Here is an 18693-nt window from a genome sequence, read left to right as displayed (position 1 = left end):
CACTTTTACAACTTGCAAGAACCAAGGGCACGACCACACTCGATGGATCCTGACTGGCCTTTTTCCCCGACTACACCAGGGAAGTACAGAAGGCGAGACAGTCCTTTGGGAAGCTTAAGAAACAACTGCAAGCATTGGGTGTCAAGTAAGGCCTCTTATTCCCCGCACAATTAAAAATGTATCACAAAGGCACGATGGTCCACTTCGACGACCCTGAGTAGGCATGGCGCTGGGCGGAACAACACATTGAGGGGGACTGGTCCGCACCCTGAGGCAACAGAAATAGAAATCCCAGAACGCCGCCAGGGCAACGTCCCAGGCCGGAACGACCACCATTGCTGGATCCGCCGGAAGATGGAGGCGATGGGCCTCCGCCTTGAACCCTGCTGAGGGCTCCGCCCGCTGGTCGGCGGGCACCCAATATGGGGTCACCGACGCAGCGGAGTCATGGGGCCACCAAAGGCGATTTCACATATTTACATTGCGGTAAGTGGTGAACTACCACCCTCCCACTTGGGGGTTTGAGAAGGGGGAAAATGCCACCACACCACCCCCCCCTGACTTTTTCTATTTGAACTTTAATAAGGGCGGTTAATCCTTCTCAAAATTCGAATGCCCGTGGGTAGACCACTGCCCGGAGCTCCCCCACGCACAGTGACCGCGAGATTCTTAAACTACCGAGATCGGGATGCACTTTTACAACTTGCAAGAACCAAGGGCACGACCACACTCGATGGATCCTGACTGGCCTTTTTCCCCGACTACACCAGGGAAGTACAGAAGGCGAGACAGTCCTTTGGGAAGCTTAAGAAACAACTGCAAGCATTGGGTGTCAAGTAAGGCCTCTTATTCCCTGCACAATTAAAAATGTATCACAAAGGCACGACGGTCCACTTCGACGATCCCGAGTAGGCATGGCGCTGGGCGGAACAACACATTGAGGGGGACTGGTCCGCACCCCGAGGCAACAGAAATAGAAATCCCAGAACGCCGCCTGGGCAACGTCCCAGGCCGGAACGACCACCATTGCTGGATCCGCCGGAAGATGGAGGCGATGGGCCTCTGCCTTGAACCCTGCTAAGGGCTCCGCCCGCTGGTCGGCGGGCACCCAATATCGGGTCACCGACGCAGCGGAGTCATGGGGCCACCAAAGGCGATTTCACATATGTACATTGCGGTAAGTGGTGAACTACCACCCTCCCACTTGGGGCTTTGAGAAGGGGGAAAATGCCACCACACCACCCCCCCTGACTTTTTCTAGTTGAACTTTAATAAGGGTGGTTAAGGCTGACACTCTACCTTTTTTGATTGTCAGCAATGTTAGGTCGACAGGTACTTCAAGTTGGGGTGGAGTATAGGGAAGGGGAGGGAGGAGTTAGTTTGGGGAAGTTTTTCGTTATTTCAGGACCGACCCTCCCTGGTAATTTTCAAGGGACAATGAAGTTCCTGACCGGTTGGGACCACACCACACACAGACAGCGCCTCAGACCTCAATCTTTGTCTCTCTCGCACCGTATAGACTGAGGCTGCGCACCTGTGGGCAACTTGCCTACCCCTCTGATACTACTGCCAGATGCCATTTGACCAATCTCATCCATCCGTGTCTACGCGCCCCAGCTCCCTTAGGGTCCTCACCTGGAATGTGAATGGGATGGGCTCCACGATCAAGAGACGTCTGATCAAGCAGCTACTCTCCAGACACTCCCCCAACGTGGCCTTACTCTCTGAAACACACCTTGCGGGGCGCATACTGTAAATTCTTTCTGCGTACCAATTATAGGACCGCTTTCCATGCGGGATATACCATGGGGCTTATTCTTATAAATAAACGTGTCCCGTTTGTCTTGTAGACACTAGAGCAGGACCCCCATGGGCGTTATGTGATAGCGCTTGGGACACTCCAGGGGGAAACATTTGGATTTGTGTCAATCTACTCCCCACCTGGGTTGGGACAGGAACTCCTCGATGACCTGACCTCTTTGATGGGTAGGCAGCAGCCGGACAAGTGGTTTCTGGGGGACGATTTCAACGACGTCATGTGTAACACCCTAGATCGCTCCCATCTTAGACAACGCAACCCGAACCCTCCCACGAAGCTGTCCAACTTTGTGTCCGCCCTGGGTTTTGGTGATGTATGGCAGGAATTGCATCCAGGAATCAGAGGTTTCTCGTTCCATTCCGGGGCCCATGGTTCCCTTTCCAGGCTTGATTATTTATTTGTTCCGCACAGAGACCTCTTTAGAATACTCTCGGCAGACTTGCTCCCTCGGGGGGTTTCGGACCACCCACCTCTTCTGGTGGAGCTGCGGCTGCAAGGAGCAACCCCCCCTAAAACGTGGCGATTGAATGCTTACTATCTGGGTTGCCTGAATTTGGTGGATCACCTTACGGAAGGCTCAACTGAGTACTTCGAAATTAATGATACGGGTAACAATGACCCAATAGTGTTGTGGGAGGCCTACAAGACTGTGCTGCGGGGAGAGATAATCTCCTGGACAGCAAATAGAAGAAGGGAGAGGCTCCAGAAGATAGTTGAGGCAGAAGCGGAGGTAGCCCACCGAGAGAGCGAACACACCCTGGACCCCAGCTCACAGACCCACATGTCCCTCCAACGGGCCAGTGAACGCCTCCGAAACCTTCTGTTAGACAGCGCCAAACAGGCCCATTAGGAATCTAGAGCTAGGTTATACGAGTTGGGGGATAAAGCCGGGAAGATGCAGGTTTGGCTGGAGAGGAGAGACGTGGGTCGGCGCCTGGTCCGTGAGATCATTACCCCACAGGGCGAGACATGTCGATCAGACGCTGAAATAGCAGAAGCCTTTGCCCAATTCTACGCTGAACTATACCGGGCCCCAGATCTACCGCTGGACCAGACCCTCCTTGATGGTGTGGTGCTCCCCACTCTATCGGTGCAGCAACGGGAGATGCTGGACTCTGATCTCTCTGAGGCTGAGTTGATGGAAGCCCTTGGACAGTTGCAGCCGGGGAAAACCCCGGACCCAAACGGGTTCCCGATAGAAACCTGGCAGAAACTGGGGGGTAATAATATAGCACCTCCCCTGCATCAGATGCTGCTCGCCATGCTGGAGCGGCGCTCCCTCCCGGACAACCTATGTAAGGCTACCATAGTGGTTATCCCTAAACCAGATAAACCCCAAGAGCAATGTGCCTCTTATAGGCCAATCTCGTTAATTAATGGCGAAGCCAAGGTCCTCGCCAAGCTCCTGGCTAACCGACTGCAACTGGTAGCGGATACACTCATACATCCAGACCAGTGTGGCTTTATGGCTCATAAATTAACCAGGATGAATATACATCGACTCCACTTGGCGCTAGAACGGGCCCCCATCCTCGATACCTCATCGGCCTTTTTGGCAATTGATTTTGAAAAGGCGTTCGATTCTATCCGTTGGGATAGCCTCTGGGAAATTATGACCCGTATGGGATTTGGAGAGGGCTTCCTAGGCTGGGTAAAATTGCTTTATACAAACATCCGGGCAGAAGTTAAAGTGAACGGGTGGGCTTCCCGAACCTTTCCCTTAGGTAGAGGCACACGACAGGGCTGCCCCCTTTCCCCCCTCCTCTTCGCCCTCGCCATTGAACCACTTGCACTGTGGCTTCGTCAGAGCGGGGCATGGACGGGATTTAATTGGCCCGAGGGACATTCGGGCCAATTAAATCCCGTCCATGCCCCGCTCTGACGAAGCCACAGTGCAAGTGGTTCAATGGCGAGGGCGAAGAGGAGGGGGGAAAGGGGGCAGCCCTGTCGTGTGCCTCTACCTAAGGGAAAGGTTCGGGAAGCCCACCCGTTCACTTTAACTTCTGCCCGGATGTTTGCATAAAGCAATTTTACCCAGCCTAGGAAGCCCTCTCCAAATCCCATACGGGTCATAATTATATCTCTCTACGCTGACGATCTACTACTTTACCTGGCTGACCCAGCTCGGAGCTGCCCCACAGTAACTCAAATACTTGTCACTTACGGGGAATTCAGCGGGTTGAAAATCAACTGGAAGAAATCCGTACTGTTTCCGGTGAAAGGAGGGGAACAGGCCGAGCTACCGAATTGTCCATACCGGCTTGAACGGCAGGGCTTCAAATACCTGGGGATCTGGGTAACACCGGATCTTACTAAGTATGTCATGCACAATCTCCAGCCGATCATAGATAGGCTGGTCAACGACGTCCACCACTGGAAGCTCCTCCCTCTGACCCTCATGGGGAGAGCCGCACTCTTTAAAATGATGTCATTACCAAGGTTCCTTTATGTCTTGCAGAATGCCCCGCTTACGATCCCCGCCCCTGAATTCAATCGTATAGGGAACTCATCTGGGGTGGAGGCCATGCACGTATTGCATTAAGTACCTTGCAGAGGTCAGTCTGGGAGGGTGGGATTGGCGTAACCCGTCTCCAAACCTACTACTGGGCCTCACAACTTTCGGTGGTCAATGACCTACTCCACGGGGACTGGGCGCTACCTCACATCAGGGCAGAAGGGGAACCCATGCGGGGTACGGACCCACTGCAGGTGCTGTACCATTCTCTGGGAAGGCCCCCCCCACTTACAACCATGGCCCACACCTCCACTATCTGGAGACAGGCACATGTGTTTGTTGGGTGGGGAAATAAAATAACAGCAGCACAACCTCTATGGCAAAACAGCAATCTGAAGGAAATCGAGAAACTCGAACCATGGCCGCGCTGGGTGAGAGCGGGAATTCTGAGGGTCGAAGATATCCTTAAGGATGGGAAACTAACCTCATTGGAAGATGTGCAGTGTAGATTTCAGATGCCCAGCACCGAACGATATCACTTTACACAATTAACCCATGCCCTCCGAACCCATATACCCTCAGGTGACACAGTCCCCGATTACAGTCCGACAGAACGCAATATGCTGCCTGCGTATATTCCCAGCAAATGTACGTCCACTCTTTACAACGCTATCACTTCCTTTGCAACCCCCGAGCTAGCGGGATTAAAGGTCAAATGGGAAAGGGATGTGGGGGAAATAGACCCTGAGGACTGGATCCAGGTCCTAATGTACCCGCGGGAGGTAGCCATCTCCTCCAGACTTAGATTAGTGCAACTCAAAATCCTGCATAGGGTTTACTACCCTCGAACTATTTTACATGGCTGGAAGAGGGCAACAAATCCGAACTGTCTCCGCTGTGGAGAGGAGGAAGGCACCTTTTACCATATACTCTGGTCATGCCCCCGGATCCGTGCCTACTGGAATGCATGCTGTACTGAATTGTCCAGGGCACTTACTTGTCCTATCAAACTAGATCCGAGGGTCTTAATTCTGGGTGTCCCGGATATGTCTGACTCGAACAAATGCGAAAAATTGCTACTGAATAATGCGATGGCCCTGGTGAAATGCAATATTACGCAGAAATGGGGAGCGCCTGACACCCCGACGCTGGAACAATGGATACTTGACATGGACTCATGTGCCATGATGGAACACAGGGTTTATGGCGCAAGAGGATGCCCGAATAAAGCATTTAAAATATGGGGGAAATGGGAAGAAACTGGGCCTTGACATCCAGGGACAGTGGTGATTTCCTAATGCATGGATGGAGGGTGGGACGGGGTGTTCGCGACCCAAGGTGGTGAGAGATATTAATAACGCTAGGTGAACTCGTGACTGAAGGTGCTGTCCTGGCGTGCTTTTAATTTTTTGTTGTCCCCTTTCTTTGCTGTTTTGTTGTTCTCGGCCCCCGGCTTGGTGGCTCCCTTGTTTATGTTATAAAATACAATAAAATGTTTTATCAACAAAAAAAAAGAACAAAAATCTACTTGACATAAGCCACGGCTTCACACGGCATATGCCCAACTCACAGGTGGATGACACCAGCACGCTCTTGGAGTGACTCAAGGATCGATGTGTTGCAGTTGTTTCGGGAAGTCGCTGACAAAAAGAGATCGGCTTCCCATAAGTTTACTGTTAAGGCTTTTCGTTGGAAGCCCAAGTTAAAACCCTGGTTCCACGGCTGAGACACAATGGCGATGAAGGGCATGGATGGCGGCTGAGTCACCCCCGACCCCGACCCCCCACCCACAGGACTCGACCGTCCCGGAGGATTTACCTCTGCACCAAAAGCTAAATCTTATCTCGCTAAACATGAAATGCTTGAACTCCCCCTTCAAGTAGAAATCGACGCTGAAACAGCTCCATGACATGGAGGGCTCTGTGATCTTCCTTCAAGAAACTCACCTGTTGCCACAGGATTTCACTGGTCTCCGAAGTAGACTTTTCACCCTCCAGTACCTCGCTTCTAATGGGACTTAAAGAGGAGGCACTGCCATTCTCTTCGCCAGAGGCGTCCGATTCCAGGCTCTAGAGACATTGCTATGCTCAGAAGGGGGAGTCGTAGCAGTCAAAGGCTTCATATATGGACAGCTTTACTCCCTCGTCTCGGTCTATGCCGCCAATGAAGATCAAGGGGCGTTCTATGACTCTCTGGGCAATTCCCTGCTCCCCTTTGTTGAGGTCCAAATAATCATCGGAGGAGACTTCAATGGGGTCCCGGACCCCCTGTGGGACAGATCGCATCCCCCAGCCCCCTGGGACTTTTAACTCGTTCTAGACTGCTCCACCTCTTTCGGGTTTTGGGGGTGGTAGCAGTGGAGTACCTTTACTGAAAATGTTGGGGGGGACATGACATCTGTAGAAAAGGTGCCCCATACAAATGAATGGGGACAAAATGGTGAGCCATGAAATTTGGGGGGGACAAACACCTCTGTCCCCCCCTAAAATTACGCCCATGGGTGGTGGACTTGTGGAGGGTGCTCCACCCAGGCGAAAAAGACTTCTCCTTCTTCTCCTATGTTCATAGGACGTCCTCCCGAATAGAGTTGATATTGACCTCCCGTACAAACCCTCTCTTACGTAGACGAAGTGGCCTTGGAATTGAAGGTTCTCTCGGACCACGCCCAGTTAAGTTGACACTCCGAGCCCATGACCCTGATCCACCTCTGAGACACTGATGGAATCTGTACGACCCCATTCTAAATGAAATGCCGCTGAGGAACTCCATAGCCATGACAATCCGGAACTTCTTCCGGGAATACCCTGTTGATGACACATCTCACAAACTGTGGTGAGGGGAGAATTAATTGCACAAGGGGCAACATATCGCAAACCTAAACATCAGGCCCGTACGGCACTAGAGGATGAGGTCCAAAAGGCTGAGGCCCAACATGTGAGAAAGGGATTGTCCCAAAAGATTCACTGCGTGCTACAGTCGGCTCGAAAGAAACTGGAGGCTCATTACGCAGAAGACACAGCGTACTTGCTAGCCAAATCCAAGCAAGGCTATTATGCAGGGAGCAACAAAGCAAACAAACTCCTAGTAGAGAAATTGGCTAAATCCAAAAGAAAAAATACCGTAGTGGGCCTACGCGATCCCCATTGCCGAATCCAATACACTGATCGAGAGAAACTGCAACTCGCGGTGTCCCACCTTGCTGAAACGATGTCTGCAACGCCTCGAGACATGGAAGAACAAATCGCCTGGCCTCCGTCTTGCCCGCATTGATTAATCCTGACCAGACAGGGTTTATAAAACATAGATCACTCAGAGACAACATTCGCATCGCCTTGAACTTAGTTAGTGGACATTGCTACCCAGGATTCCCATAAATTGGCCCTGCTGGCACCGGAAGTCACTAAGGCCTTTGACAAAGTGGACTGGTCCTTCCTCCAACTCGCCCTAGAAGCATTCCACTTTGGCCCACTCTTTTGTAAATTGGTCCTCGCTATCAATCCCCCAAAACCCTCCTTTGAGGTAATAGCAACCTCTCAGGGCCGATACCCCTGACTTGCGGACCCAGGCAGGGCTTCCCCTTGTCCCCTCTCTTATTTGACCTAGTTATGGAGCTGCTGGCCCCGCAGATTCGAATGGACCCGAGCATTAAAGGCCTCCCTTTTGGTGTTTCCCAGCATAAGATCTCACTTTATGCCAATAACGTTCTCTTATCTATAACAGAGGTCCGCCCCTCCCTGACATCAGCTCTTCAGGAGCTTCATAAATTTGGAAGGGTCTCCGGCTTTGGCATCAATTATAGGAAATCAACAGCTCTGGGAATAGGCTTGGAATCTGAGGAACTGGAGGAACTGAAGCCTCTGTGCCCGATCCACTGCAGTAAGAAATCCATCCAATATCTGGGGGTCCAAATCCCAGCCCACCCCAAGGATGTATATGTAGTAAACTTCCCCCCACTTTTTAAAGACCTGGAAGGGGACCTCGAACATTGGACCTCACAGAAAATCTCTCTCATCGGGCGGATAACCGCTTGCAAAATGAATCTCCTCCCATGATTCCTCTATACCTGCTCTTCTCTACCAACTGCAATCCTGCTTTCCCCCCCTCCGGCGTATGCAGAGGAAGATGCTCTGGTTTATTTGAAGAGGTCGAAAGGTGAGAATATCCCAGAAAACGATGGTGAGCAGCTCCCGACTGGGAGGCTTAAGGGTCCCCGACCTGCTTAAATACCATGTGGCATCTCAATTAGCGCGAGTTCAAGCCTGGGACGGGACTACAGAGGCCCCGAAATGGGTGGAACTCGAGCAATACCACCTTACTCTACACCTCCACTTCCTCCCACACATTCCACCCCCATTGCGGAGGACATGGGTGGGGACCCTGGCCTCCACAAAACATACCCTTAGCGCATGGGATTGGGCGTTAAAGCAAAAAAAGCTTCCACATGGGATGAGCCCCTCTTCCCCGATTTTCCATAATCCTCTTCCTCGATTTTCCAGCCTTTTCTCCTGGGCTCTATACTGGACAATTCAAAAACTGGGTGGCGAGGGGGCTGAAATCCTTGGGACAATTGTTTGAGAATGGTCAACCCTGCTCTTTTGAACAATGTAAAGCAGCCTTTCATCTAACAGAAGCAGACAGGTTATTTTACGTGCAACTGCGACACTGGTTTTCCCACCCCCAGACCCGTCGAGCACCCACACAACCCCCATTCCTCTGGAACTTACTTTACAGGAATTGCCACAGAGGGGTAAGATCTCCACTCTCTACAAGCTTCTGCAAGACGACGTCCTTAGCGCTAGACACCCTCACATGGCACAGTGGCAGGCAGACCTGGATCATCCCCTGGAAGATCAATCCTGGGTCGACAGATGGACCAGGACTCATTCCTCTTCCTTCTGCATCACCAATCAGGAATGCGCCCATAAACTGATCCTGCAATGGTACTACCCCCCAACCCGCCTACATAGGTACAACCAATCCCTCGATCCTCACTGTTGGCGCAACTGTGCCCAGCCCGGCTCCTATTTCCATATGTGGTGGTCTTGCCCCATTGTACAAACTTTCTGGATTCAGTGCATTTCAGCCATAGAGTATATCACCCACGTGATTATCCCTAGAGAGCCGGAAGTCGTCTTACTAAGCACCCCAGCCGCGGAGACCTACCCAAGAACAGGAAAGATGGTTAAACTTTTGACCCAACTCCTATTGGCGGGAAGGATCACGATTGCACGCACATGGAAGACTACAGAGGACCCCTCTATGACTTTGTGGTGGATTAAACTTTGGGACATCCTTGTAGCAGAAAATGTTACGGCGGCCAAAGCAGACATCCTGCACCAGTTTAAGGATATTTGGGCCCGCCTTTAGAATTTGACAGGAACTTCCCAGCGTTAAACTACAAACATCGCCCAGCCCGGCTGGCCCTGCAGCCAGGCTCAGCCTGACCTATGGACAAGCCGACCCCCTTGAACCAAGGAGGGATCTGATCAGAAGACAAAGGGGGATGGGGAGGGGTGGAGATTCTGGGGATGGTAGTCTGTAACCTGTCCTCGTTAATAATAACTTCAAATCGCACTGTATGATGTATATGCTTGCATTGCCTCATGCCGTGCTATCGGTTTAAAATAAAATTGTTTAAAAAAAATATATATGTTATGTTATGTACCCTTGTTTTGTGGATTTTCCTTGAAACTGTCCAATTGAATTTGGTGACCACCAGACCAAGCTGAAAAACATTTTTTAATTGTATTAACCTTGAAATGTGCTCTTCCGCCGAAAGAATCATATATCTGTCACACTCAACCCCCGATCCTACCTGTTTGTCCTTCGCCGCTCTCTTCTTTGTGGGTTTCTCTGATTTCCGAGAAGTCCTGGACTTGAACAGGTAAGGCCGGTGGTCCTCTATATCCAGCATGGAACGTGGATGGAGACAGAGGAAGAGTTCAGGATTCCTGGAAGCAAGGGTAGACTACTTTCAAGAATAAGCGCGCAACCAGGAAGGAAGTAGCTGCTCGTAAGCTAAACAAGCAGAGTGTATGTACGGAGCAAGGAAGGGAGCCAGGAAGGAAGGAGCGAGTGACCTGGAAGAGGAGTAACCGCTCCGGGGTCCGGGAATGAAGGGGAGAAAGGATTGAAGTATCGGAAAGGCGATATGAGGAAGGAACGCAAGGCACACTAGCCGCTAACTAGTATAGGAGCGTTGAGACGCGGAGCGCCGCGGGGGCGTGTCCTTTTTGTAGGAGTCCATCGCACCGGCGTAAACGCTGGAGCGCAGCATGACTGATGCGGCGGCCATGGTGAGAGGAACACCGCCCGGTGGTACGATGCATCATGGACCAGGAACTCCAGAAGGGGCGCGAGTGGCGGTTCATGACAATATCACTATATTACAATATAACAGAATGTCATTATGGAAGCAACTAAGTCCTTGTACATAATAAATTCTAACAAAATTGTATACATTTTCAAATAATGTAATGTTAAAAGCTTTCAATCCCACAAACTTTATCTTGAGAAAGTGGTTCTAATGATTGTCGACGTGGGAATATGAGATAAATTCTATAAAAAATTTACTTTCATCCTCCGATTAACATTTTAACATTAATAATAATGTGGAGTCGAACAATGTGTGTATGTGTAACATTTTTAAAATACATATAGGAAAGCTGTGCCTGATAATCTTCAGAGAGTTGGTTCGAGTTCACCCTGGAAAACATATTGATTAAATTGTGCCCCCTTTAGTGCCTTTTAATGTTATTTTGTTTCACCTATTCAATATTTCGCTAAGTAGCTAATGTTTCTGAACTAAAGCAAACACAATAAATATGGTGAAATGGTCTATGTTATTCAGTGACAAAGTACATTTTTCTGAAGGTTTACTTTCATTGTTGCATGTGTTTCTGCAATAAATACAGCACGGTTGTTGATGTAATGTTTTGCAATTTGCTGACAGTATTGCAAATCACCACAAGAAATGGCCACTTAAATGTAAAAAACATACTGTTAATCTATAACCATTAGTATAAATCAATACATAATAGTAAGTTGTCGAAGTTTGAGGCTCTGCCTATGTAATGGTAATTGAAATAAGAAAGATGTAAAAGGAAAATCCCCAAAAATTACATTGAAAAGGTCTTTAATGACAAAGAAGCCTAAAAGTTAACATTATAAATAACAATAATCAATAAGTTTTTGGTTGGAACTTGAACAAATGCATATTTTGTATAGTTGCATGTGAAGGATTATTCTAAAAAAAGTACTTGAAAAGTGAGTGAGATCGCTGTGGTCTCCGGAATAGTGGTCAATGTAGCATCCTGGTCCTTTAATCGATGCAAATAGTCAGAACATTGTTAGTTCGAAAATGTACATTGGTATTATAACGTATACTACATCAAAAACTAAAAAAGAAGTTTGTGTGCAAGTCTCACGATTAAGATGTTGAACGTGTCTGTGGTTTCCTCCATGCTAACTGTCTTCCATCTGTGCGGTCTACGTAAAGACAGACATGATAATTTACCAAAAAAGATTACTTCATTTTAAAAAGACAAAATGGGAGTGTGTGTTTGGTAAGGCTCCCATTGCTTAGAGCCATTTCAGTATCTCACAAAGTAATCTAAAGTTACATATGTATTAACCAAAGAAGATTGTGTCAAGAAGGAAAGACATGCAACGAAATATCAATGGACTTATTCCCCAAAAATTATTTATGTAATACCTGCCCACTGACTACTTCCATACAAGTGTTCACTTCAAAGACTTATTATACATGCAAACATAGAAAATTGTAAAATACATTAAAAAATGTAGCGTCCACAACTCACCTGGGTCAGCGTGTGCTGAAATTGAGTTGGAACTGCATTGGGCAGTTGTTTTCAAAGTAGTCTGTGGCAATGCTTTTTGGTGTAGTGTGATTGCTTGTACATATCTTCAGAGAAGTGCATACATTTCGGACACTGGAAATCCACAGTTGGAGAGCCATGTACTTATTACATTCAAATCCTTCAGAAAAACATGAAGTACTGTACTATCACCTTTAGCATGGCTGGTATTACTGCAATCAAAAATGCTACAAGAAGGCATTGTTCGATTGTCCTTATGATCTGTTAAAGAAATATAAAACATTATTAGTATTAAAAAAGTCTCTTGTAAGGAATTACCCAATAGCACCACCCCGGCGTTCGGGAAATGCCAGCTCCCGATCTTGAGCGGAGCACAGCTTCGGGAGAAAGATGTCTGCTCCACTTCTCTTCCTTCCTTGACTTCTCCTCGCCAAAATACATTGGTGGTTCTACAAACATTCTTGTCGTCCACTAAAGAGGACACTTTTCCCATCCTGGCTCTAGTGGATTGCGGTGCCATGGGAGTATTTATGGATGATGAATGGGCATTAAGGCACAACATACCCTGAGAAAACAAGAGATTGATTCAAGCTGTCGAAGGAATTGACGGGAAACCATTGTCCTCCGGACCCATTACCCACCAGACCAAGAAACTACTACTCTCGATAAATGACCATCAAGAAACAATTTGTTTTGATATCATAAAAGCAGCACATTATCCCATGGTTCTTGGCATACCCTGGCTTCAGAAGCACAACCCTTATATCAACTGGGCATCAGGATCCTTATTCCTAGGTTCAGAATTCTGTTTGCGCCATTGTTTGTCTCAAGGTTTGGTGCCAGATCCTCAGGTGGACTCCCAGACTCCCGAACAACCACCATTGTGTGTCTCCAACATTACTCAAGTGCCGGAGATCTATCAGTCCTATTCTGATGTGTTTTCAACTGCCATTGTCCAATCCTTACCACCCCATCGACCAGAGGACTTTGCTATTGACACGGAAGAATCAGCAGTAAATCCATTTGGCAGAATGTTTATACTGTCCAAACCGGATAAAAGAGCCCTAAGAGAATATCTGAACACAAATCTCGCTAATGCAACCATTCGTCCTTCAAAATCCCCTGCTGGTGCCTCATTGTTCTTTGTGCCCAAGAAAGATACTAAGGAGCTCCGACCTTGCTTGGACTACCAAGGTCTTAACCAGTGTACCCTTAAGGATCGGTATCCGCTACCCCTTATTTCTGATATTTTGGAGGCCGTCCGAGGAGCTGCAATTTTTACCAAGCTTGATCTACGAGGTGCCTACCATCTTATTCGAATTAAGGAAGGGGATGAGTGGAAGACCGCCTTCAAAACCCTTTTTGGTCATTTTGAGTACCTGGTCATGCCCTTCGGCCTAGCCCCAGCGGTTTTTCAGCGCTTCATGGAAAGAGTCTTCTCGGATATGCTGTTTCTTTTCATCATAGTATATCTGGATGATATACTGATCTATTCCAATGAACCCCAAGTCCATCAAGAACATGTAAACGCTGTACTGCACCAATTAAGAGAGAACGAGCTCCTGGCTAAACCAGAAAAATGCCTTTTTCATGTTCGAACCGTTCATTATCGTACTGAATTCCAAAGGAATTGGAATGGATCCTGCCAAGGTAACCTCGATTCTTTCCTGGCCAGCATCTACCACAGTAAAACAGATCCAGTCCTTCTTGGGTCTCGCAATCTTTTACAGGAAGTTAATTCCCACATTTTCTGACATCGTGCATCCCATTGTCGCCTTGCTGAAAAAAGACACACCATTCACGTGGTCGGTTGCTCAAGAAACAGCCTTCAAGGAATTAAAACAAAGATTTACACAAGCCCCCATCCTGGCTCAACCAGATATAAAGAAACCCTTCCTGGTGCAAACGGATGCCTCAGACTATGCCATCGGAGCAGTTCTTAAACAAGAACTCGAAGACAAGATGGAACACCCCTTCGCCTATCTATCTCGAACCTTGACTCCCAGTGAGACACATTACTCAGTCCTGGAGAAAGAACTACTAGCCATTCGACAGGCCTTTACTGACTGGTGACATTTACTTCTAGGTGCCAAACATCCAGTCCAGGTACGAACCGATCATAGAAACCTAAAAGTTCTACAGTCCTTGGAATGCAAGAACTGTCGTCAAGCTTGCTGGGCCTTTTTCTTTGCCCAGTATCAGTTCCACATACAACACGTCCCTGGATCCAATAATGTAATCGCAGACACCTTGTCTAGGCGTCCCGATTATGAGCCTGTTGGAGATCGTACCTTTCAGAGAATGTTTCCCGATACCGTCGTCATAGCCCAGGCCAATTCCTTGTTGGAAGAAATCCGTATCGAAACACCATCTTCTGGTCTTTGGCAGAGCTATACCAACACCAACCAATGGAACCTGGTCTCAAAGAATGGTTACCTCTTCCACGATAAGAGACTTGTGATACCCACACAAAGACTGAGAGCCAAGATCATAACTCTCTGCCATGATACTTTTCATTCCGGGCATAGAGGCATTACCGCCACTCTCCGTTCTATTCAGAGACAATTCTGGTGGCCGAAGGTGATCGATGAGGTTAAGGCATACACTCAAGCCTGCTCTATTTGCAGTCAAAACAAGTGTGATAATAGAAAGCCTGCAGGCCTCCTTCTCCAACCTTCCTTGCCGGAGCACCCTTGGGACATAATTGCCACTGACTTCATCGTGGATCTACCTCCATCCGAGGGTATACTACCATAATGGTTACCATTGACCTATTCACCCACATGGCACACTTCACTCCTTTATACAAGTTACCCTCAGCGCTTGAATTGGCAGGAATTTTCTTAAAACACATATTCAGACTTCATGGGCTTCCTTCCAAGATCATCTCTGACCGCGGGCCTCAGTATATCTCCAAGTTTTGGAAACATCTGTGTCAAATGTTGGGCATCCAACGTGCCTTGTCTTCAGGGTACCATCCTCAGACCAATGGTATATCTGAGCGGGTAAATCAGACCCTAGAACAATACCTGCGATGTGTTGCTGCCAAGTTCCAAGATGATTGGTCTGTCTTGGTTCCGGTAGCTGAATTCGCTTACAATAACTCAGATCATTCTGCCATCAGGACCAGCCCATTCTTTTGCAGCCAGGGGTTCCATCCATCAGTTTTACCATCTATCCTACCCCGGTACCCTCGGTCGATTCCTGGATTGAACGTCTCGTGAGTGTACATAAGGATACCAAGGATCACTTGGAAAAGGCCAGAGCAGACATCAAGAGGTATGCTGATAACAAGAGAAGACCTAGCCCTTTATATGGAATTGGGGACAAGGTTTGGTTATCCTCGAGACTGTTACCTCGACACTTGCGGCCTAATAAACTGGCGCCCAAGTATTACGGGCCTTTCACCGTTAAGGAAGTCATTAACCCCGTGGCTTTTCGTCTACAGCTACCCGAATCTTGGAAGAAAATACATCCTGTTTTTCACACTTCCCTACTGAAACCACATGTACCCTCCACCAGATCAACTCCTCGACCTAACCCTGTGCTCATCAATGACCAGATGGAATACGAAGTCTTCAGGATATGCGATTCTACATACAGACGGGGCCGACTCCAATACTTAGTGGAATGGAAAGGATATCCCCCCAGCAAACGAACCTGGGAACCCACCTCCAACATGAACGCTCCCCGTTTGGTGCGGAAATCCCATCTAACCCATCCAGGGAAACCTGGTGGATCGAGGTTTAGGAGGGGGCATGCTGTCATGAATCGCCACTTTCGCCCTTTATGGACTTCATGGTCCATAAAACACAGCATCATTGGAACAATCATCCTTTCAACATGGCCCGCCTGCACAGGAGCGCTGCTCTCTAGCGTTTCCGTCGGATGCGCTACCTTCTAGAAAATAGGCACGCCCCCGCGGCTCTGCGCGTCTCAACGCTACTGTCCATGTTGCTAACGATTGCAACTGCTCCCTTTGTCAGCTCCTTCCAGCTTCTTCTATCCTTTTCCTTCCAGGCTGCCTCCCCTGTTTTGAACTGCTCCCGCAATTCTTGACTCCTTCCTTCTTCTTACCGGACCGCGGTCCCGTGTTAGCGGGTCTTCCGCTCGCTTTCAACTCTGAATCTACGCCGCTGCTCCCTCCTGGAATCCACCGTAGTGCTTCCATCCTGGATACTGAACCTCACCCAGCTTTCTGAAGCATACTGCGAACCTCACACTGGACCCAGAGGACACGCGCCCTTACCTGTACAAGTCCAGAACAACCAGGAAGAAAGAGAAGTCTCCAAAGAAGACCCAACCCCGAGAAAAACAGGTGAGAAAAAGGGCAGAGTGTGACAGTAAGAGATACAGACGTAGTTTACTGGAATAAACCCAATAATTGAATTAAAATATGGTATTGAAAAGACCTCTGTACACAATGTAAGAAATTAACTACTGGGTTAATTGATTTTAGGCTGTATAAATGCCTGTTCTCAGAGTGTTGCACCTGGCAGAGCGCTGAACAGAGTAGAAACAAGTCAGGGAGGCTCAAAATGAAATACACTGACACAAAGGAAAAAGAAACTCCAACGATGTGTTATCAGAAAGGTATTTTTTATACTTGTCGAGGAAAGAGGCTTCTTGCGATTTCCATGGAGACACGTCAATAGATTGTGAACAGAGGACGTTGACATGAGACGTGCATTGGCGTTGTGAAATGGGGCCTGAGCATCAAGTGATGTCAGCGTTGGGGGCGGGTCATCCGAATCAGTGCCACAAGGGCACTTGAACTTATGGCGATAGTTCAACAGATACAAATAGCACAAGATGGCGGTACCTGAGCTGTTGTTTTTGAATGTGTTAAAGTGAGAAAAACTCAGGTAAATTGCATTGGAAATGTATTTAAGACCCAAGTAACCTGAGACCAATTACCAATTGTCAATTTCTTCAGAAAATATTGGACAAGTTCGCAACCTCCCAGCTGCAAGCCTTCACTGAATCGAATAACATCCTCCATAATCGACAGTCAGGCTTCTGCCCTTCCTTTAGTACAGAGAGTGCCCTCGTGGACCTCCAATGCCACCTTTTAAGAATGACGGATAAAGTAATGGCCGGGATGTTGATTCTATTGGATGTGTCCGCGGCCTTTGATCTTGTCGACCACAATCGTCTCCTACTATTATGTTATGTTATGTTACCGGTACTTGTATAGCGCACTGTCACCAACGGAATTGGTCCCCAGGCGCTCTGGCGGATCTGTAAACAAGAAGGGTGGGGTTAGGGTTAGTTGGGAGGAGGGGGAGAAGGAGAGTAGGAGAAGTGGTGTGCTGTTGGCAGCTTCAGCTCGGTATACACAGAGTTCTGGGCTTTTGTGCTAGTATCGGATCGGATGAAGGCCTTGAGTGCTGTGGGTGAAGTTTATGTGTTGTTGCTGCAGTGTTGTAAAGTGCATGCGGATTGCTGAGAGAGATGGTTGTGTGGTTTGTGTGGGTTTAAGTATGCAGAAGATTGAAGGTTTGGTTAGTGGGGTCTGTATCCTGGTTCAGGTACTTATGATTCCGTTAGAGTTGTATACCTGTGGGTTCGGATGTCGCTGGTTCCTCGTGGGCCGACTCGATTAGGTGGTGTTGCGCTGATCCAGTTGTATCCTATTGAGTATAGTTTGGGTTGGTGGGTGAGTCTGAACCTAATCTTCAGGTGTGGGACTGGGTGGGTGATATCTATTCTCAGGTGATCTAGTGTGACCTTGGTCAGGTAAGGCTTTGAGTGGTTCAGGGTCAGGGTCGAGTTGAAGTGTTGTCCTAGTGGATCCGTCTTGGTGAGCGTGTGTATTCAGACGTTTGTATCCTTCTTTCCTGACTGGTTCTTTGATTTCCGTGGGGTGAACATCCTTGGGACTGTTGTTTAGTTGTAGTTTTGTGTGGTGGGGCATTGTGCTTCCTGCTTTGTATTGGTGTCTGAAGGATCAAGGCCAATGTTCCAAAGAAGCGATGGATTGGGTTCAGTCCTTCCTCTCAAACCGAGAGTCTAAAATCTAATGGGTACTAGCCTCTGCCCCAGTCTTGCTAATCTACTGTGGCATACCCCAGAGCGCCTCCCTCTCGCCCTTATTGTTCAATCTTTACATAAGGTCATTCTGCACTCTCTTGGAGGACATGGGTGTATTTTTTACAAACTATGCCTACCACTAAACGAACCACTAACACCTCTAACACCACACGGCTGCTCTCCGCGTTGCATGCTTTAAGAGAATCTGTAAATTTGTAATACTAAACTTGTATATATTTGTAATTCTTTAAATACATCTACTGCATTCTCTCCTGCCAAACTGTACACATGTTCCTTCATCGTCACACTGTAATTATGTAATGTAAAGTATAATTATGTAATGTAAAGTATAAGCATCCTGTAACCAAGCTTTGAATCACCTTGCTGCTCATGCGCCCTCATACCCTCGGGTCTGGTGCGCAATACAAATGAATAAACTAAACTAAACTAAACTATGCCGATGACACCCAGCTGGTCACTCTCTTAACCTGAACAACATCTATTGCTTCATCGAGGGCTGCATGTCTGAAAACTGGCTGTGCCTGAAT

This window comes from Ambystoma mexicanum, chromosome 3p, assembly GCF_040938575.1.
Source record: "Ambystoma mexicanum isolate Mex_15411 chromosome 3p, UKY_AmexF1_1, whole genome shotgun sequence".
NCBI lineage: Eukaryota > Metazoa > Chordata > Amphibia > Caudata > Ambystomatidae > Ambystoma > Ambystoma mexicanum.
Note: the sequence above shows the minus strand (reverse complement) of the source record.